General features: G+C 39.9%; 1 protein-coding gene across 1 annotated transcript in view; it reads right to left on the bottom strand.

The window, feature by feature from the left end:
* SLC14A2 (solute carrier family 14 member 2) overlaps nt 1-20,993 on the bottom strand; it is a 481,158-nt gene that overhangs the window by 186,166 nt on the left and 273,999 nt on the right. Inside the window, exon 3 of the mRNA XM_021930092.2 lies at nt 8,763-8,852. The gene's annotated coding sequence lies outside the window, so the exon portion shown is untranslated. The remainder of the gene's footprint in view (nt 1-8,762; nt 8,853-20,993) is intronic.

Here is a 20,993-nt window from a genome sequence, read left to right as displayed (position 1 = left end):
ACAGAAAGGTGGAAAGAGCTTGAGTCCTGGGGATGTGGCATAGCCACCATCTTAGCCCCTTACCGCCGGACTTCCTTTAAGTTGAGAGAAACATGTTCCTACCGTATTTAAGCAATTTGTTATTCTAAACCCCATTCCTAGTCCTGGAATGCCCTGGCAGAGCTGGTGCTGGCTGGGCCCCCAGTAGTCCATGGTGACTTTGCTCAGCATTGCTCTTTCCACGAATGATCCCACTACTATCGTGTGTGGAACTATCTTAGTGTGGGTGTGTGCATGAGCAGACATCCACAGCCAAGTAATTTTCAAAGCTGTCAGCTCTGCTTTCCTGCAGCCTCCTGCTCCCCACTGCCTTCTCATTTCCACCAGAGGAAAGTGAGGCTGCTGGTGAGGAGCTTTTTCTTTTCCTTTTCTCCTTTTCTGAATTGTTTACCATATTAAACTCTCAATATCCACTGCCCAGAATATTATTATGCTAATATTTCTCTGATTTATTTTTATTTTTTTTTGTAATTAAAGAAATAAAACACTATAGGTACAATCGCATCGTTTTTATCCTCTCTGTGAGCCCATTCTACTCCTTCTTCCAAAAAAGCATTCTCTTGAACTTGCATGCATTCTGTGTTTTTATGCTTTTATTATGCATACGTCTGAATCCATATTTGGTTGATAACATTGTTTTATATGTTTTAAATATGTGTGTAAATGGTATATTAATGTGGTTTGATTTTTTACACAGACCTTGGATTTTTTCAAGATCATCTTTCTTGATGCCTGCGTCTAGCTCACGGGAACTCACTGCTGTGCCTATACAGTGTTTTCCCATTGCTCTATTGATGAACATTTAAATTGTTTTCCAATTTTCAATATTGTAAATAATGCAATAATAAACATCCCCTTAACTGTCCTATTACACACAGGAGTAAGAATTTTTCTAGGGATTATATTTAGACATAAAACTAGTTTGTCATAGGATACGTATATACTTACTTTTACAAGGTATTTCTAAATTGCCCTCTAAAGAGATAAAAACAATGTGCACTTCCTCTAGGATGGCAGTGCCCATTTCCCATAAAAACTTGGCATTACTGAACCTTTCAATTTTTGACAGTTGAATAGGTGTGAAATGCTATCTATTTGCTTTTTAATGGGCATTTCCCTGATTATTAATGAGGTAGGGCATCTTTTCATATTTTTGTAGATCATTTTGATTTCCATTTCTGTGAACTGTTTGCTTTTATATTTGTTTTTCTGTTGGGCTGTTTGTCTTTTACTTATAGTTGTCCCCATCTGACTCCCTATCCCATATACACACATTTTCAGAGATTAAACCTTCTTAGGTCACATGCATTGCAAACTTCTCCTCCAAATCTCTTACCTATCTTTTAGTTTTGTTTATGGTGACTTTGTTCCTACAAGACTATAAATTTGGTCTTAAATTTTAACATAGTCAAATGTATTGATCTTTTTCTTTACTTTTGTGTTCTTAAAAATTTTTCTTAATCAGATATTATAAAACTATCTTCCTGAATATTCTTTGAATAGTTTAAAAGATAATTTTTTACTTTAACTTTTAATCTATCTGGAATTTATTTGCAATATTTTGTGTTATTTTGCATATGAAATTGAGCTCTGTTAATTTTCCAATATGAAGAGCCAATTTCTGTGACAATGTGTATCAAACAGTCCATTCCTTCCCTACTTAGTTGTAATCACCCCATCACATAACAGTTTTCCAAAATGTCTGGGTCTTTTTCTAGACTTTCTAGTTTATTCCACTGGTCTCTCTATACCTATACTTCTCTTGCACAGTTTTATCCTGTGCTTTGATGTCTGCAGTATAAATTCATCTTCTTCATAGTCTTTTTCAAATTTCTTTGGACTGTTCTTGGCCCTTTGGCTTTCAGATGAATTTTGATTAATCTTTCAATAAAATGCTTCCCTCCTACTTCATTCAACACATACTTCTCTCCCATCTCATTCCTATTCTGAAGGCTACTGCCCTCAAAGATCTAGGTTCCAGCCTTGAATCAGTCACCAAATGCCCGTCTATTCTTGTGCAAGTCCCCTAATCTCTCTGGGTTTCAGTTTCCTCACCTGTCAGGTCTGCTTTGCCTATATCACAGGATTGCTGAGCTGATCAAATGAGATAAAGATGAGAGATGCTTTGAACAGTTCAAAACGCCAAGTTAAAGAGTTAAAAACACTAATCTCTAGATGTTCTGAGACAAAATGTGAAATTCAGATTATTTCTCCCCCAGCTTTTTCTACCCTTTGTGATACTCCTTTCTGTCAAACTTCCAGTGTTGTGAGATGCAAAGGTCTTCTGTTCAGGGTAGAATTATCATGATGATGTGCTGGGGACAGCTGGGATTTATATGCCCTGGGTCCCATTTCGGACTCTCTCTTCGTGACTTAATGTAAGGCACTTAAACTCTTTGAATGTCAATTTCTTCACCTTTAAGAAGAGTATTAATAATTCTCTCCCAAGTAGTATTGTTTTTTGTTTGTTTGTTTTGTTTGTTTGTTTTTTTCTTTTTTTTGAGACAGAGTCTTGCTCTGTCGCCCAGGCGGGAGTGCAGTGGTATAATCTTGGCTCACTGCAATGTCCACCTCCTGGATTCAAGCAATTCTCATGCCTCGGCCTCCCAAATAGCTGAGACCACAGGAGCACACCATCACAACTAGATAATTTTTGTATTTTAAGTAGAGACAGGTTTTCCCCATGTTGGCCAGGCTGGTCTTGAACTCCTCACCTCGAATGATCTGCTGGCCTCAGCCTCCCAAAGTGCTGGGATTATAAGTAGCATTGTGAAATTCAAGAGATTTAGTATAGGTTAAGAGTTATGTAAAATGTGAAGCCCTATAAGAATCATAATCATGAGGCATTATTATGAATGTTCTTGCTGACATTTGCATGTAGAAAGGACTTACAGAAAGGCAATGATGTTTCTCACCACGTGAATTGAACCATGTAGGATAATCAAAACCATTTTTGTCTACAAGTATGGTTGGCCCAGTGCAACGTCTTCACAGTCTTCTAGAAGATGCAGGAAATCTTTTTTAAAAATACTATTTCCTTTAGGCTTTGCAGCCTGGATGTGTGGAAAAGTGGAGGTGGCTGGGGAGTTCGTCTTGTCCATCTGGACAAACAGGAAGAACGATCCTTATGCAGTGCTGGCTCACCAGTGACCCGAGGGAGTGAGAACTTGGGGACTAAAGGGTGGGAACAAATCAGTCTTTGTACCTTCCTTGCTGAGTGTGGATACCATTCAGTTAGAATGAACACTGAGGTCAGCCCTGATGTAATGTGAGAGCATTTCCCCTGGAGTGAGCAGATGGTTTTGCCTTCCCAGCCTCTTAATGTTTTTAACCCTTGCTACTCAGGTGACCAGAGCATCTTCATTTCCTGCACCAGGATCAGACTTGGGCTTGAGCCAATGACATTCATGGGCCAGATGACGCAAAACTGTAGTACACCTGCTTACTGTAACACAGAATGCCCTTTTCCCCACGAAGTTCTTACCCTTTCCTCAGTTCTGTTGAAATAAGATTTCTTACCTGTTCTTCAGTCACTTCCATGGCTGACCATAAACTCTACTCTTTTGACCACCAGTACCTGCTGAAAGTTGCTGGAATCCTTCTAAGCCAGTATCAGGATGACATGACCTGCCCTGCCCTACCCTGCCCTGCCCTTAGCCTCTGCCAATGCCACTTCTTTGCTGTTGTTTGGGAAGAACCCTGGATTTGGATGTTGGTTTGGATCTTAGTCCCCAGACCTTACGATCTGCCTGTTTTTTTCCTCTGGGGTCCACTCCATATCCATATCCAACTCAATCTCATTCTGCCATGCTCACATTATCCCTGCCTGCTCTTGCTCCCATGTTCATACATCCTCCAAGATTCCACTCTCCTTCAAGGTCATACCTCTTTTCTCCTTACACTGTAGATGAAACACATGGTTCTTTTCCTTCTGATTCCTAAGTTCTGAGTCTAGGACCACTTTATAATCAGGTTTCATTCCAGACTACAACTGATGTTTTATTTTCTTCGCATGTAAAAGTGAAGCTTAGGTACAGGTATTCAAGCAGTAGTTGTGATTATTTGCTTAAATCATCTTTCATGACTGAAGGACATATTACCCTAGCTATTGGGAGCTGACCCTGTCAGAAGAAAGCTGACTTAGTTATACCAGCAATTCTCCCCAACACACATACACAGGGCAGCCCGTATCCTGTGACTGCTTGATGTGGTCATAGCAATCAGAGAAAGAGTTTAAAGTCTCAGCCCCTCTTGATAACTCTGAGAGGCCATCCCATTTTAGGGAACCCCATGGGGTCAGCCGGACCTTGTGATGAGCCGAAAGTCCAGCTCCTCCTTTAGCCTATTCTACCTCTTTTAATTCCGCTCCTCTGCAGTGGCTGGTCCCAAAAGCCCTCTTTTTTCCAACACACCCACCTTCATCTCAGAGTCTGATGCTTGGGACCCTCAAATCCTGCAAATAGGTATCCACAATCATTTCTGCTGAACTAAACTAAACTCTCTACTGGACTTGCCATTCTTCTCCCCCAGGGTAGGCAGAATAATGTCCCACTGCACACTCAAAGACAGCTCTAATCCCCAGAACTGCAAATATATTGCCTTATAAGGCAAGAGGACTTAGAAGTGATGGAATAGAAGTCATTGAACTCAAGATAGGGAGATTATTCTGCATCATTCAGGTGGATCCAGCCTTATCATATGAGTCCTTAAAAGTGGAAAACCTTTCTTGTCTGTGGCCAGAGATGGACTACAGAAGAATGGTCAGGGAGATGCAATGTTGCTGCCTTCGAAGATGGAGGAAGGAGCCATCAGCCAAGGAATGCAGGCAACCTCTAGAAGCTGGAAAGGGCAAGGAAATAGATTCTTTTTGGAGTCTCCAGAAAGGAACCTAGCATTGCTGATACCTTGATTTTAGTCCAGTGTGACCCTTGTCAGACCTCTGACCTACAGAACTGTATGTAAAACAATGAATTTGTGTTGCTTTAAGCCACTAAAGTTTGCAGTAATTCATTATAGCAGCAATAGGAAACTGATACAGTCCCTTAGGAGTCATCTTAATACTTGCTGTTTTGCATGATCTTGGACATGCCCTTCACTGATCTGAGCCTTAATTTTCTCACCTGTAAAATGACAGTTTTAGACTACATGCTGCAAAGCCTTTTTCAACCTGACATTTTTCATTCTAACTGTATGGATTACCTACCTTGCAACATTTATTTTTTTCTTCTAGCAAGGCAGTGTTTACTTGTCTTTTTGATGATTATGCTGGGAAAACCTACTTGAGATGCTGCAGGAAGCAACAGAATGGCCATACACCAGGATGAGGAGTGAGATACTCCTCTTCTTTGTCTAACTCTTCTGGTCAGTCTTTATGTTGATATCTAAATTTTCTATTCCGTAACTCCTGATGGCCATGGGAGAAATGCTTCTCAGTTGGTGACCAATTTATGAAACAAAGCTGGATGGCTAATAGATTTTGTCACTTTTCTTTTTGCTAGTGGACTTGCAAATACATTTTTATTTTTTGGTTATGCTGAAAATAATTTGTGAAAAGTGGTAGCTACCATGCTTTATAAGTGGGATCAAAGGTAGCAGCATTCTGACTGCTGATGAAAGTTAACTCGCCTCTAGGAAAATCCACCATTTTTCAGATTAAAAAAAAAAAGTCCCTAGCCTGAATTTTGTCAGGAGAAGGTATAATAAAATGCCACTATAATTAAAATACTTATAAACCCGCAAGACACAGCTGTTGTGAAAGGAAAACAGGATGCTAAAATGGGATAAAAGGAAACCCTCATCTGGCTCCTTTGCCTTCCCAGTGGGTATCTAATACAGTTGCCACTCCATTAACTGCTCTGTGTTAAGAAAAGCTGAGCTGACCCTAAAACAATAATGGCAGTAGCAGAATTCTGATGACTCTCTTCCACACTTATCTAGATGGTATGCTTTACAAAGCACTTTCTGTCTACTCACTGGTTTGAGCCCCAAGTTCTCAGTATTTCTCTGAGAAAGTGGGGGAAGTAGAGAGGGTGAACATCATCCACTTGATTTGACAGCTGAGAAAAACATGGCTTCCTCGGAGTCCGAATTAAACTTGTGTCATCACAGCAGCCAATGGCAGGTCTGGGGCTGGGGGCTGGTCTCCATGTTGAGGCCTATGTTGACTATAGCTCATTGCTCCTGGTAGTTGGAGTCACCCAACACAGGGTCAAACACAGTCTCCAAAGACTTTACACTGCAAACCTAGAGCCACTGTAACAGTTCTTTTTGCACTCAGTAGGAAAAAATAAAGTCACTGGATAATTATTCACTAAAGTTAGCTAGGAAAAGGCCAAAGAGTTGAAGGGAAGAAAAAACTTTAAGAAACCAAGAAGTTGATTTCAGACTGTCACCTGCCTACTAGGGTTTGTGATGCTGGTCACACAGTGTTGTTTCCAAACATACCAAACTGGAGGGCACCCATTTTCTTCCCTCTTGGGGCCCCACTCACATTCCTTGGAGAAATTTCCAAGAACCCTCTACATTATGGCCTCTGTAAACTGACATCACCAACATTAACACTATTTGCTCCTCCCCACCAACCCAGGTGCAATTAGGCTGACCAGCCTTGAAAAAAGTAAGATGACCTGAGGTCAGTAGCATGTAGTGGAATAAAAAAGAATAATCTTCCCAGGTATCCCAAATCATCTGAACAATGAGGAATTGAGACTAAGTCTCTTCAAAGATTCCATTTATTTTGGTAAGATGCCATTTTACATTTGGTGTAGTAATACAATTTTGACTTAAAAGGCCAGGGTTTGAGAACCAAGTGGCCACTTTGACTGGGCTATCATGTGATCATCATGGTCATTATCCCTTGACCTCCCTGAGGGCCAGTTTTTTCATCTATGAAATAGATGTGATCACAGCAAGTCTCCTTTTCACTATACAAGGTTGTCATGAGAATCAAGTAAATAAATGCTGAAGCACTATAGAAGAGATGTTATGATTTTATCTTTGGCAGTACTGCTAATCATTAAAATAGTAGCCTATTAATAACAATGATACTATAAGAAACAGCAATTGTGGTAGTGTTGGTAAGGCACTTCTGGGCTTATTTACGTATGTGGCTACTTGCTGGAAAAGCCACCTATGTGTTGAGATAATGTGTATTGTACTCTTTCTTAAATTATCTCCTTGGGACTTTAAAACAAGCCCAAGAGGCATACCTTATTATTGTCATTACACATATACACACACTCAAAAAAAGAAAAAAACAGCCAACCAGCCAAGAAATAAAAAAACTAAAGCAGAGAGAGAGAGAGATTGATTGATTGATTGATTGATTGATTGAAAGTTAGTATCTTGAGACCCCAGTGAGTTCTGCTGACTTCCAGCACTGGCAGGCACACCTACCACTTCCAGTGGAGAACAACCTTGAAACCTAGAATCTGTAGGACCTTGTTGCCAGTGGCTTATTGCCTTAACCATGAGAAGGGCATATAGCTGGCATTAGAAGTTCCTCCATATAGGGAAGAACAATTGATCATTCAAAGAGTCATTGATAAGTTAACTAATCCCTGCTCTGTGAGGTATATATGAATGCCAGTAAAAATTTCCTCAGCAAGAAGGTTCTAATGCTATGATCTTTCCTGACGGTGCCCACGGTGTGTGCTACCCTTCTGCATGGTGGAATTGTGGGGAAGTAACTACCAGCCAGAGACTACCTCAAGGCCTCTTTCATCAAGGAGAGGCCCATATGATTAGTTTTCACCAGTGAGGTATGAATGAAAGTGATGTGTGCCAATTTTAGGCCAAGGTGGGTACGAAGTGGGGGTGTCATCTTCATTTTCTCCTTCCCAATCAACCCAACTAGATACAGAGGACCAAACATGCAACTCAGAGGCCCTAGAAAATGGAGAAACCACAGACCTAGAAGATGGACAAACCGCAGACCATCGCTTGGACAAAAACTCTTTTGGCTATTATATGAGTGAAAAATGATCTGTTTTGTGAAGCCACCAAAGTTTGAATATTATCTATTACAACAACTATTCTATTATAGATCCCAATGAAAAGAGATCCACCAGTATTTCAGATCTAATCCTAATTCTCTGCTATCTTTGAGGCTGTTACCCTCCTCTCCCACTGATGCCAGCGCATCCATCTTGAGCAGCTTTCTTTGTGTTCTGTGTAGGTATAGAACAGCTGGTCTGCTTGTCAAACAACCAATAAATCGATGCCTGGCAAAACAGTAGTTTCTATCAGCAAGTGACCTTAAGATAAACTTTACATTGCTGGGGAAATCATTCCAACCCCAAATCAGTGGTATCCCAACTCAGATGCCCCTGATGGCATGAGGCAGGGAAACTAATGAAATATGGAGGCTATTAATGGCTTTATCTTTTCTCTCACCCATTCCCTCCATTTTCAGATTTGCAATTATGTTCAGCAGTGTCAGATCTGTTCATCTATTTTTGACATATAAATAGAACCTATCCCTTTTAAATTTTTAAGAGGAGATGGGCACGTGATTATTGTTACCACTTGTCTGGAAGCAACCAGAATGGAGTGGGGAAGACTTAAGGAGGAGCTCTTCACAGGACCCACCTCCCATCACAGCTCCCATGTGGTTATAATTACCCCAGAGGGAAAAATAATTTCAGTTTTTTATGGTTTAATTATTGCTGATAGCAGCTGTTTTGAAGACACAAACAAAGAAACAAGTTCTAGAACATACTCACAGTTTCCTTGGTCACAGTGGTATCAGTGGTTCTATAAAGGTCTTATGAACCTCTACTTAGTCGACTGCAAGTAGTAAGCAAGAAACAACCCTGTAAAGAGAGTGGAGGTCAGAATTAAGAAGTCTTTAGTGTTTAAATTGCTTTTTGAAAATGTAATAATATTTACTCTTTTAAAAATTATAAACAACACATGTTCCTCTTACAAAAAAAAGAAAATAAAAATTAGGGAATAGGACATAAAACTCATCTGTTATCCCACCATCTAGATACAACTACTGTTAACCCAGTGTTTCATGAATATTTATTTATATTTGCATATATATTTTCTATTGGTTTTAGTTTACAAAACAGGGATCCTATTGTCCATGGTGTTTTTTGACCTTTTCTTTCATTGAATAAGATATTAATTAATATTCTTTGCCAGCAAATAAACTTCAACTCTGTGGTAGAAAGGTTCTAAGACGATTCCCTTTGATCACCACCCCCTTGTGTTCTCACCATTGTGTAACTATGTGATCCCCTCCACTCGAGTGTGGGCTGAACCTTTGACTTACATCTAACAAATAGAATATTGCAGTATTGTTGGGATATCATTTCTGAGATTAGGTTACAAAAATACTCTATCTTCTTGCTCACTCTCTCTTATTCTCTGGCTTGCTTTCTGCAATGGAGCCAACTGCCATGTCACAAACTGCCTGCCCTACAGAAATGCCCATGTCAAGGAGCTAAGGGAGACCAGCCCAGGAGGAGCTGAATCCTGCCAACAATCACTTGAATGAACTTGAGAGTGAATCCTCTCCATGTTAAGCCTTGAGGGGATTGTAGCTCCAGCAAATACCTTCAGTGTAGCCTTGTGAGAGATCTGAGTCAGAGGATGGAGTTAAGCCAAGCCCAGATTCCAGACCCTCAGAAACTGTGAGACAATAAATTTGTTGTTCTAAGCTGCTAAGTTTTGGTGTAAAACAGCCATAGATAACTGATACAAATCACATAATTTTTAATAGCTGCTTCATATTTTAATATGTCTGTATGATAATTTACTCAATCTTTTGTTGCTGCACGTTTTGGTTATTTTGTTTTGCTATTATAAACAGGGCTGCAGGAATATTATTGTACTTAAACATTGGTACACATTCTTCTTTCCTAAGGATAAATTCCTTGAAGTAGAACAGCTGGCTTTCAATGGGTATGCAGTTTTTAAAGCTTTTGATATGCTATTCCCCAATCACTTTCTGGTAGGATTGTATTCATTTACACTCCTGCTGGCTGTAGTTTGAAGTGTGTTTTTGGTTAATTTTAACTACTTTATCTTGAGCTGTCTCCATGAAAACCAGTTAGAAATCAAAACCAAAGCTCCAAACAAGAACCCAGGAAAGAAAACTAAGTTTGAATCTTGAAAACTATGAGATAAATTTGAAACTAAATAATTTTCAAAGTACCATTGTTTTGAAATAAGTCTGATAAATTCAACCACTCTCAAATTGTTATTCTTTTCTTTCAACGGACACAGAAGTCCTGAAAATGTGGCGACACTCATAGTCTTCATGAACTTTGAAAGGGAAAACAACAATTTCCCTGGTCGAAGTCAACATAACAACAGGCTAGTTTGAAAATCCTAAGTTCTTTTTCAGTTGCACAAAGCATTATCAATAAATTCAACTTTTTAAATTACTAAGCTGGATAAACTGAATTCAATAGATTTTTTGGAAGCATTTTGTATACATAGATACCACCACCATTTGCAAATTGCAACCCTTACTGTTGGGGAAGAGTAAATATTTTAATGAATGCTATATATTTTAAGAAGCTCTGAACTCTGCGGTTGGTTTAAGCTAAGGGTGCAATTTCAGGCATCTAAATAAGTAAATAAATGAGGAAGAAAATCCATGATAATTGCAGTAATTTGCGGCACTTTCAAATTCTTAATTAAGAAATAAAATAGGATTCATTAGCCATGCCCAGTGTAGATGGCATACATAGATCACCATTATGACCAGACACAAGACCTGAAGTCATTGCCATAAATGAAATAACAGAGAAAAATCACTGGTGCATTATTGGCTAGAATATGCAGGCACAAAGAGGGAGGAGAGAGGGGAGAGAGACACATAAAATGCCTGTCCTCCAAAACCTGGCCTGGGGATTGTATTATTGCGAAACACTTCCCCTGATCCTGGAATCCTGCGTCCTCCTAATTTTGGGGATTGGTTCCTCCCTCAAGCCTCACACAAAACTTCTCTTAGCCCATCTGACAACTCTGCCAGTGCTTACTTTTTAAACTTTATCAATCATCTGCCCCAGGTCTTTTGTGTAGCTGGACTTCAGGTCTCTCTGCCTGCCTCATTTTCTTAGTGAGTCCTAATATGTGTGTGTGTGTGTGTGTGTGTGTGTGTGTGTGTGTGTGTGTGTGTATATAAACTGGGAAGAAGAAAAGAACTTTTGTTATAACCAGAAGCATTCTGACTCATGCTGCTTTTTAAAAATTAAACATTAAATTAGAGAGAACACATAATTTACTATTAGAAAAATTACTTTTGACTGGGACAGTCAAAAGTTTCTCTGGACAGGACACCAGACATTAGTTGGGACTGTTCCTGGCAAGCCAAGATGCTTGGTGCCCCTAATGAAAGCCCATGCAGACCCTCAGGGGAGGGGGAAGGTGGCAGTGGGCATGAGTTTTCAGGCATGTAAGGGCAGCTCTGCTCTGGTTATGTGGGCTGTGTAATCTCAATGTGTGTTTGTTTGGAAGAAAGAGCACTGATGTACCTGGCTGTGGGCAGAGATGACTGGTCATTGTATTCCTGGTGAGAACACTAATGTAGACTACAGGCATGCATCCCTTGGGCCTTCGCTTTCCTGCTGTCCTACCTATCTTAGTGTTGATATCCAGGTAGGCATGAACACTCTGAAGAGACAGGCACAGGCAGGTGTGGGCAGCCTATTGCCTTCAGCTCAGCAGTGAGAAGAGTACAGAGTATAGGACATGAGCATTTTGAAGAGGTCTGGAAACTCAAGGTGAAGAAAGAAAAGAAAGAAAAGAATCCATTGATGATCTCTAAAAGAAATGAGGAATCTTGTCTGGGATTAGACACTGAAATATTTTGGGCAGAGAGCAAAGTTTTTGGTGTTTGTTACTTGTAGACTCAAGCAAATCAGAAATGAGCACATATACTTCTCAAAACCTATCATATCTTCATATGGAAGGCATAAGAATAGTCTGAGACATACTTTTTGTTTTGGGGGGACTTACGGGTAGCTTCCTTAAGTCAAAGGCTCCCTTTCTTTTGAAATGGAAACCAGAGAGAAACCTGGACTCTGCTAGCCCTGCTTACTGAACCATGCAGATCCTTTCTCGGAGAAAGCCATCCACTCTTCCACACCCATGATGAAGACCCCTATGGAATTTACGAGGGGTGCAATAAATGTTCATGTCTTGCAACGTTCCATTTCCCAAAGGATCCTTCCTCCCTGGCCACATCTGGACAGAGTCCAGACCTTTGGGGGCTCAGAGGCCTGGTGCTGTGGGTAATGTGATTATTTCCATTCCTTACCCAAACAGGGGTAAAACAGCATCATTAAGCCTTATGATTTTCTGAAGATTTATGGCAAAGCAGATATAGAGCTTTTCCAATTTTAGAAGCAAGCCAAAGAGAAACAAATTCAAAATGCATCCATAAAAATTGAGGCTAGATACCAGACTAGGAAAAGAAAAACCGACTATATAGAGTCTTCCTGTAGAATTCACTATTTCCTGTGTGCTAGGTGCTCTGACTTGGCACAGAGAGTGAGTGAGAACAGTATGCTGAGAAGACGTAACAAAGGTTGAGAAAAAAGTAGGCAGGAGATGTCAGAGCCATGACAAGCCCTGGGAAGTATGCTTTATTACGCTGTTGCAAGGAAGATCAAGGAGAATTTGTTGTTAAAGTTCTTTTGAAGACAGGCCTGAAATACAGTTATATCTCAGTTATTACATTTGAGAATTGTTTGTTTATTCTTTTATTCATTTTATTATTAGTTATTAATATTAACAAACATTAACTGAGCATTTCCTCTTTGTCAGATATAGCATTAGGTGCTAGAGATTTAGGGGAGGCAAAATTGGGATACATAACCTTTTAAAAAGAGCTTTACTTTTAAGACAGTGTTGTTAAGATAGCTCTGCTCACTTCCTTTTGAATTTGCTCCAAGACAAAAATAAGAAGAAGAAACAGAAATGCAAACCTCACCTTTGTTGAGGAAGGGCTGCCAAAAGCAGCAAAGTTCCAACCTAGGGCAGGTAGATGCTGAAAGATGTCTGCTGCCAAAGACCTCAAGCAAAGCTCGCAGAGCACAGAGTTTGCCAAAGAGGGCAGACCCAACACCGTCTTTTGTGGAGACAACTGGTCTAAGGTGAATGGGCCGCCTGTGAAAGCATCGCTGGACTCTTCCATTAAGAAAAGGGACGTGGTATAAATAAGAGAACACTTAAAAATTCTATTTAAGTTTGTCTGTTAGGAAGGAAGGTTAGAGAAGATAGGTTCCACATGAATTGGTCTTGGCAACTGCCAGTCTCTTTTTTTTTTTCTGGAAAAAGGTAAATGCTAAATCAACACATACACATATCCATACACACAACCTTGTGTGTTGTCAGGCACATCCCTATAAACTAGAGAGATGCTACTCGTTGACACTGTAGGCTGGCCCTTCACGCCTTCCTTTTTCTGCAAAATAGCTGGTTAAGAAAGAGCTTATCTCAGCCAAATACGAGCCAGAATCAAACAGAAACCATCAGAAGAACTCTACAAAGATACTGCAAGAAAAGAAGGTAATGATCAAAGGAAACACAAAGAACACATACCAAATTGTGTTACAATCAGCTAAAGAAACTGTGCTAGGCAAACTATCATAGACAGTGACTGGCAAGATGGCTAAATAGAGCTGCAGTCTGCAGCTCTCAGTGAGATCAATACAGAAGGCAGGTGATTTCTGCATTTCCAACTGAGGTACACGGCTCATCTCATTGGGACTGGTTAGACAGTGGGTGCAGCCCATTTAGGGTGAGCAGAAGCAGGGTGGGGCGTTGCCTTACCCAGGAAGCACAAAGGGTTGAAGAACTCCCTCCTCTAATCAAGGGAAGCCGTGAGGGACTGTGCCTTGAGGAACAGTGAATTCCGCCCCAGATACTACGTTTTTCCTATGGTCTTTGCAACCCACAGACCGGGGGATTCCCTTGGGTGCCTACACCACCAGGGCCTTGGGTTTCAAGCACAAAACTGGTTGGTTGTTTGGGCAGACACCAAGCTAACTGCAGGAGTTTTTCTTCATACCTCAGTGGCACGTGGAATGCCAGCGAGACAGAACCGTTCACTCCCCTGGAAAGGGGACTGAAGCCAGGGAGCCAAGTGGTCTAGCTTAGTGGACCCCACCCCCATGGAGCCCAGCAAGCTAAGATCCACTGGCTTGAAATTCTCGCTGCCAGCACAGCAGTCTGAAGTCAGCCTGAGATGCTCGAGCTTGGTTGGGGGAGGGCATCTGCCATTATTGAGGCTTGAGTAGGTGGTTTTCCCCTCACAGTGTAAACAAAGCCACCCGGAAGTTCAAACCCACTGGATACCACCGCAGCTCGACAAATCTGCAGTAGCCAGACTGCCCTCTAGGTTCCTCCTCCCTGGGCAGGGCATTTCTGAAAGAAAGGCAGCAGCCCCAGTCAGGGGATTATAGATAAAACTCCCGTCTCTCTGGGACAAAGCACCTAGGGGAAAGGGGCAGCTGTGGGTGCAGCTTCAGCAGACTTAAATGTTCCTGCCTGCCGGCTCTGAAGAGATCAGTGGATCTCCTAGCACAGCGCTTGAGCTCTGCTAAGGGACAGACTGCCTCCTAAAAGTGGGTCCCTGACCCCCCATGCCTCCTTACTGGGAGACACCTTCCAGCAGGGGTCAGCAGACACCTAGACACCTCATACAGGAGAGCTCCGGCTGGCATCTGATGGGTGCCCCCCTGGGACAAAGCATCCAGAGGAAGGAACGAGCAGCAATCTTTGCTGTTCTGCAGCTTCCACTGGTGATACCCAGGCAAACAGGGTCTGGAGTGGACCTCCAGCAAGCTCCAGCAGACCTGCTGGAGAGGGGCCTTGCTGTTAGAAGGAAAACTAACAAACAGAAAGGAATAGCATCAACATCAACAACAAGGATGTCCACACAAAAACTCCATCCGAAGGTCACCAACATCAAAGACCAAAAGTAGATAAATCCATGAAGATGAGGAAAAACCAGTGCAAAAACACTGAAAACTCCAAAAACCAGAACACCTCTTCTCCAAAGGATCACAACTCCCCACCAGCAAGGGAACAAAACTGGATAGAGAATGAGTTTGATGAACTGACAGAAGTAGGCTTCAGAAGGTGGGTAATGACAAACTCCTCCAAGTTAAAGAAGCATGTTCTAACCCAATGCAAGGAACCTAAGAACCTTGAAAAAAGGTTAGAGTAATTGCTAACTAGAATAACCAGTTTAGAGAAGAACATAAATGACCTGATGGAGCTGAAAAACACAGCACAAGAACTTTGTAAAGCATACACAAGTTATCAATAGCCAAACTGATCAAGTGGAAAAAAGGATATCAGAGACTGAAGATCAACTTAATGAAATAAAGCGTGAAGACAAGATTAGAGAAAAAAGAATGAAAAGGAACAAACAAAGCCTCCAAGAAATATGGGACTATGTGAAAAGACCAAACCTACGTTTGACTGGTGTACCTGAAAGTGATGGGGAGAATGGAACCAAATTGGAAAAAATTCTTCAGGGTATTATTCAGGAGAACTTCCCCAACCTAGCAAGACAGGCCAACATTCAAATTCAGGAAATTACAGAGAACGCCACAAAGATACTTCTCGAGAAGAGTAACCCCAAGACACATAATCATCAGCTTGACCAAGGTTGAAATTAAGGAAAAAACGTTAAGGGCAGTCAGAGAGAAAGGTCGGGTTACCCACAAAGGGAAGCCCATCAGACTAAGAGTGGATCTCTCTGAAGAAACCTTACAAACCAGAAGAGAGTGGGGGCCAATATTCAACATTCTTAAAGCAAAGAATTTTCAACCCAGAATTTCATATCCAGCCAAACTAAGCTTCATAAGAGAAGCAGAAATAAAATCCTTTACAGACAAGCAAATGCTGAGAGATTTTGTCACCTCCAGGCCTGCCTTACAAAGCTCCTAAAGGAAACACTAAACATGGAAAGGAAAAACCGGGACCAGCCACTGCAAAAACATACCAAAGTGTAAAGACCATCAACACTATGAAGAAACTGCATCAACTAATGGGCAAAATAACCAGCTAACATCATAATGACAGGATCAAATTCACACATAATGATCTTAACCTTAAATGTAAATGGGCTAAATATTCCAATTAAAAGACACAGACCGGAAAATTGGATACAGAGTCAAGACCCATTAGTGTGCTATATTCAGAAGACACATCTCACATACAAAGACACACATAGGCTTAAAATAAAGAGATGGAGGAAGATCTACCAAGCAAATGGAAAGCAAGAAACAGCAGGGGTTGCAATCCTATTCGCTGATAAAACAGACTTTAAACCAACAAAGATCAGGAAAGATAAAGAAAGGCATTACATAATGGTAAAGGGATCAACGCAACAAGAAGAGCTAACTACCATATATATATATATATATCTCCTAAATATATATCCTAAATATATATCTATATCTGAAATATATATCCTAAATATATGCACCCAATACAGGAGCACCCATATTCATAAAGCAAGTTCTTAGAGACCTACGAAGAGACGTTATAGGTCTCTATCCACACAATAATAGTATATTAACACCCCACTGTCAATATTTGACAGATCAACCAGACAGTAAATTAACAAGGATATTCAGGACTTGAACTTGGCTCTGGACCAAGCAGACTTCTAAAGAACTCCCCACCCCAAGTCAATAGAATATACATTCTTCTCAACACCACATCACACTTATTCTAAAATTGACCATATAATTGGAAGTAAAACCCTCCGCAGCAAATGCAAAAGAACGGAAATCATAACAGTCTCTCAGACCGCAGTGCAGTCAAATTAGAACTCAGGATTAAGAAACTCACTCAAAGCTACACAACTACATGGAAACTGAACAACCTGCTCCGGAATGAATACTGGGTATATAAGGAAATTAAGGCAGAAAGAAATAAGTTCTTTTTAACCAATGAGAAGAGAGACACAACATACCAGAATATCTGGGACACAGATAAAGCAGTGTTTAAAGGGAAATTTATAGCATTAAATACCCACAGGAGAAAGTGGGAAAGATCTAAAATCGACACCTTAACATCACAATTAAAAAAAACTAGAGAAGCAAGAGCAAAAGCTCACAGAAGACAAGAAATAACTAAGATCAGAGCAGAACTGAAGGAGATAGAGACATGAAAAACCCTTCAAAAAATTAATGAATCTGGAAGCTGGTTTTTTGAAAAGATTAACAAAATAGATAGACTTCTAGCCAGACTAATAAAGAAGAAAAGAGAGAAGAATCAAATAGATACAATAAAAAATGATAGAGGATATCACCACTGATCCCACAGAAATACAAACTACTATCAGAGAATACTATAAGCACCTCTATACAAACAAACTAGAAAATCTAGAAGAAATGGATAAATTCCTGGACACATACACTCTCCCAAGACTAAAGCAAGAAGAAGTCAAATCCCTGAATAGACCAATAACAAGTTCTGAAATTGAGGCAATAATTAATAGCCTACCAACCAAAAAAAGCCCAGGACCAGATGGATTCACAGCTAAATTATACGAGAGGTACAAAGAGGAGCTGGTACCATTACTTCTGAAACTATTCCAAACAATAGGAAAAGAGGGAATCCTCCCTAACTCATTTTATTGAGCCAGCATCATCCTTATACCAAAACCTGGCAGATACACACAAAAAAAGAAAATTTCTGGCCAATATCCCTGATGAACATTGATCAAAAATCCTCGATAAAATACTGGCAAACTAAATCCAGCAGCACATCAAAAAGCTTATCCACCATGATCAAGTTGGCTTCATCCCCAGGATGCAAGATTGGTTCAACATACACAAATCATAAATATAATCTATCACATAAACAGAACCAATGACAAAAACTACGTGATTATCTCAATAGATACAGAAAAGGCCTTCAATAAAATTCAACACCCCTTCATGCTAAAAACTCTCAATAAACTAGGTATTGATGGAATGTATCTCAATATATTAAGAGCTAGTTACGAAAAACCCACAGCCAATATCATAATGAATGGGCAAAAATGGGAAGCATTTCCTTTGAAAACCGGCACAAGACAAGGATGCCCTCTTTCACCACTCCTATTCAACATAGTGGTGGAAGTTCTGGCCAGGGCAATAAGGCAGGAGAAAAAAAATAAAGGATATTCAAATAGGAAGAGAGGAAGTCAAACTGTCTCTATTTGCAGATGACATGATTGTATATTTAGAAAACCCCATTGTCTCAGCCCAAAATCTCCTTAAGCTGATCAGCAACTTCAGCAAAGTCTCAGGATACAAAATCAATGTGCAAAAATCACAAGCATTCCTATACACCAATCATAGATAAACAGAGAGCCAAATCATGAGTGAACTCCCATTCGCAACTGCTACAAGGAGAATAAAATATCTAGGAATACAACTTTCAAGGGATGTGAAGGACCTCTTCAAGGAGAACTACAAACCACTGCTCAAGGAAATAAGAGAGGACACAAACAAATGGAAAAACATTTCATGCTCATGGATAGGAAGAATCAATATTATGAAATGGCCATACTGCCCAAAGTAATTTATAGATTTAATGCTATCCCCATCAAGCTACTATTGGCTTTCTTCACAGAATTGGAAAAAACTACTTTAAATTTCATATGGAACCAAGAAAGATCCTATGTAGCCAAGACAATCCTAAGCAAAAAGAACAAACTAGAGGCATCACGCTACCTGACTTCAAACTATACTACAAGGCTACAGTAACCAAAACAGCATGGTACTGGTACCAAAACAGATACATAGACCAATAGAACAGAATAGAGTCCTCAGAAATAATGCCACACGTCTACAACCATCTCATCTTTGACAAACCTGACAAAAACAAGAAATAGGGAAAGGATTCCCTACTTAATAAATGGTGTTGGGAAAACTGGCTAGCCATATGCAGAAAACTGAACCTGGACCCCTTCCTTACACTTTATAGAAAAATTAACTCAAGATGGATTAAAGACTTAAATGTAAGACCTAAAACCACAAAAACCCTACAGAAAAACCTAGGCTATACCATTCAGGACGTATGCATGGGCAAAGACTTCATGACTAAAACACCAAAAGCAATGGCAACAAAAGCCAGAAATGACAAATGGGATCTAATTAAACTAAAGAGCTTCTGTGCAGCAAAAGAAACTATCAACAGAGTGAACAGGCAACCTGCAGAATGGGAGAAAATTTTTGCAATCTATCCATCTGACAAAGGGCTAACATCCAGAATCTACAAGAAACTTAAACAAATTAAGAAGAAAAAAACAAACAACCCCATCAAAAAGTGGGTGAAGGATATGAACAGATGCTTCTCAAAAGAAGACATGTATGTGACCAACAAACATATGAAAAAAAGCTCATCATCACTGATCATTAGATAAATGCAAATCAAAACCACAATGAGATACCATCTCACACCAGTTAGAATGGCAATCATTAAGAAGTCAGGAAACAACAGACACTGGAGAGGATGTGGAAAATAGGAATGCTTTTACACTGTTGGTGGGAGTATAAATTAATTCAACTACTGTGGAAGACAGTGTGGCGATTCCTCAAGGATCTAGAGCCAGAAATACCATTTGACCCAGCAATGCCATTACTGGGTATATACCCAAATAAATATAAATCATTCTACCATAAAGACACATGCACACGTGTATTTATTGGAGCACTATCCACAATAGCAAAGACTTGGAACCAACCCCAATGCCCATCAATGATAGACTGGATAAAGAAAATGTGGCACATATACACCATGGAATACTATGCGACCATAAAAAAAGAATGAGTTCATGTCTTTTGCAGGAACATGGATGAAGCTGGAAACCATCATTCTCAGCAAACTAACACAGGAACTGTAAACCAAACACTGCATGCTCTCACTCATAATTGGGAGTTGAACAATGAGAACACATGGACACAGAGAGGGGAACATCACACAGTGGGGCCTGTCATGGGGTCGGGGGCTAGGAGAAGGAGAGCATTAGGAGACATCTCTAATGTAGATGATGGGTTGATGGGTGCAGCAAACCACCACGGCATGTGTATACCTATGTAACAAACCTGCACGTTCTGCACATGTATCCGAGAACTTAAAGTATAATAAAAAAGAGATCATAGACAAACATACAAATAAAAAACAACAAGCCTTAATGAAACAAATCATTATATAAAATAAAATATCAAGAAAGAAATGTCAAGACAACTGAAAGAGCAAAAAATGAGCTAGCAGAGCTCAAGAAAGATGTGAAGGAGAAACAAAGAGTCATTACCAAAATTAGGGACTCATCAGCAGCAACAAGAAGATGAAAAGAAACTGCTCAAGATACAAAAACAGACTTAAGAACAGGATTGATCAAGAGAGCAGAACACAATGAAAATGGATAGTTAAAAAGGAATAAGAAAGAACATGATAGAAATGGAAGATAAAACATATTCAATAGATCTATGGTTATGCATAAAAGTAGTACTTGAAGAATACTAAAACATATAGAATAGAAAATGTATTTGGAGAGTATAATTACAAAATAGTTTTCTAAAATAAAATATTGAAATCTGCCTACAAAGCAAGGCAAAACAAACAAAACATAAACCATCTCAGGAAAAATTGATACAGAAACGATACCCAACGGTAAAGAAAGACTCTCTTGCCATCCCAACAAACAAAAAGCAAAACAAACAAAACAAAACCAAGATCAAAACCAGAATTTATTTTCTAAGAGGGAAAATCAGGTTGGTGTCAGAGTTTTCCAATAGCAACATGATGCTTATAAAACCTTACTAAGAACAAATAAGAAACAGTAAAATTTTGTTAAACTCAAGCTGTTGTTCAAGTACAAATGCTTCAGCACACATTCTAATAATGCAGAAAATGTAGTTATCTGATCTCATCTTGAAGAAACTGGAGGCTGAAATTTAATCAGTAGAAAATGAAGAAACTAT

The sequence above is a fragment of the Papio anubis genome, chromosome 19, assembly GCF_008728515.1.
Source record: "Papio anubis isolate 15944 chromosome 19, Panubis1.0, whole genome shotgun sequence".
NCBI lineage: Eukaryota > Metazoa > Chordata > Mammalia > Primates > Cercopithecidae > Papio > Papio anubis.
Note: the sequence above shows the minus strand (reverse complement) of the source record. Positions and strands in the feature narration are given on the sequence as shown.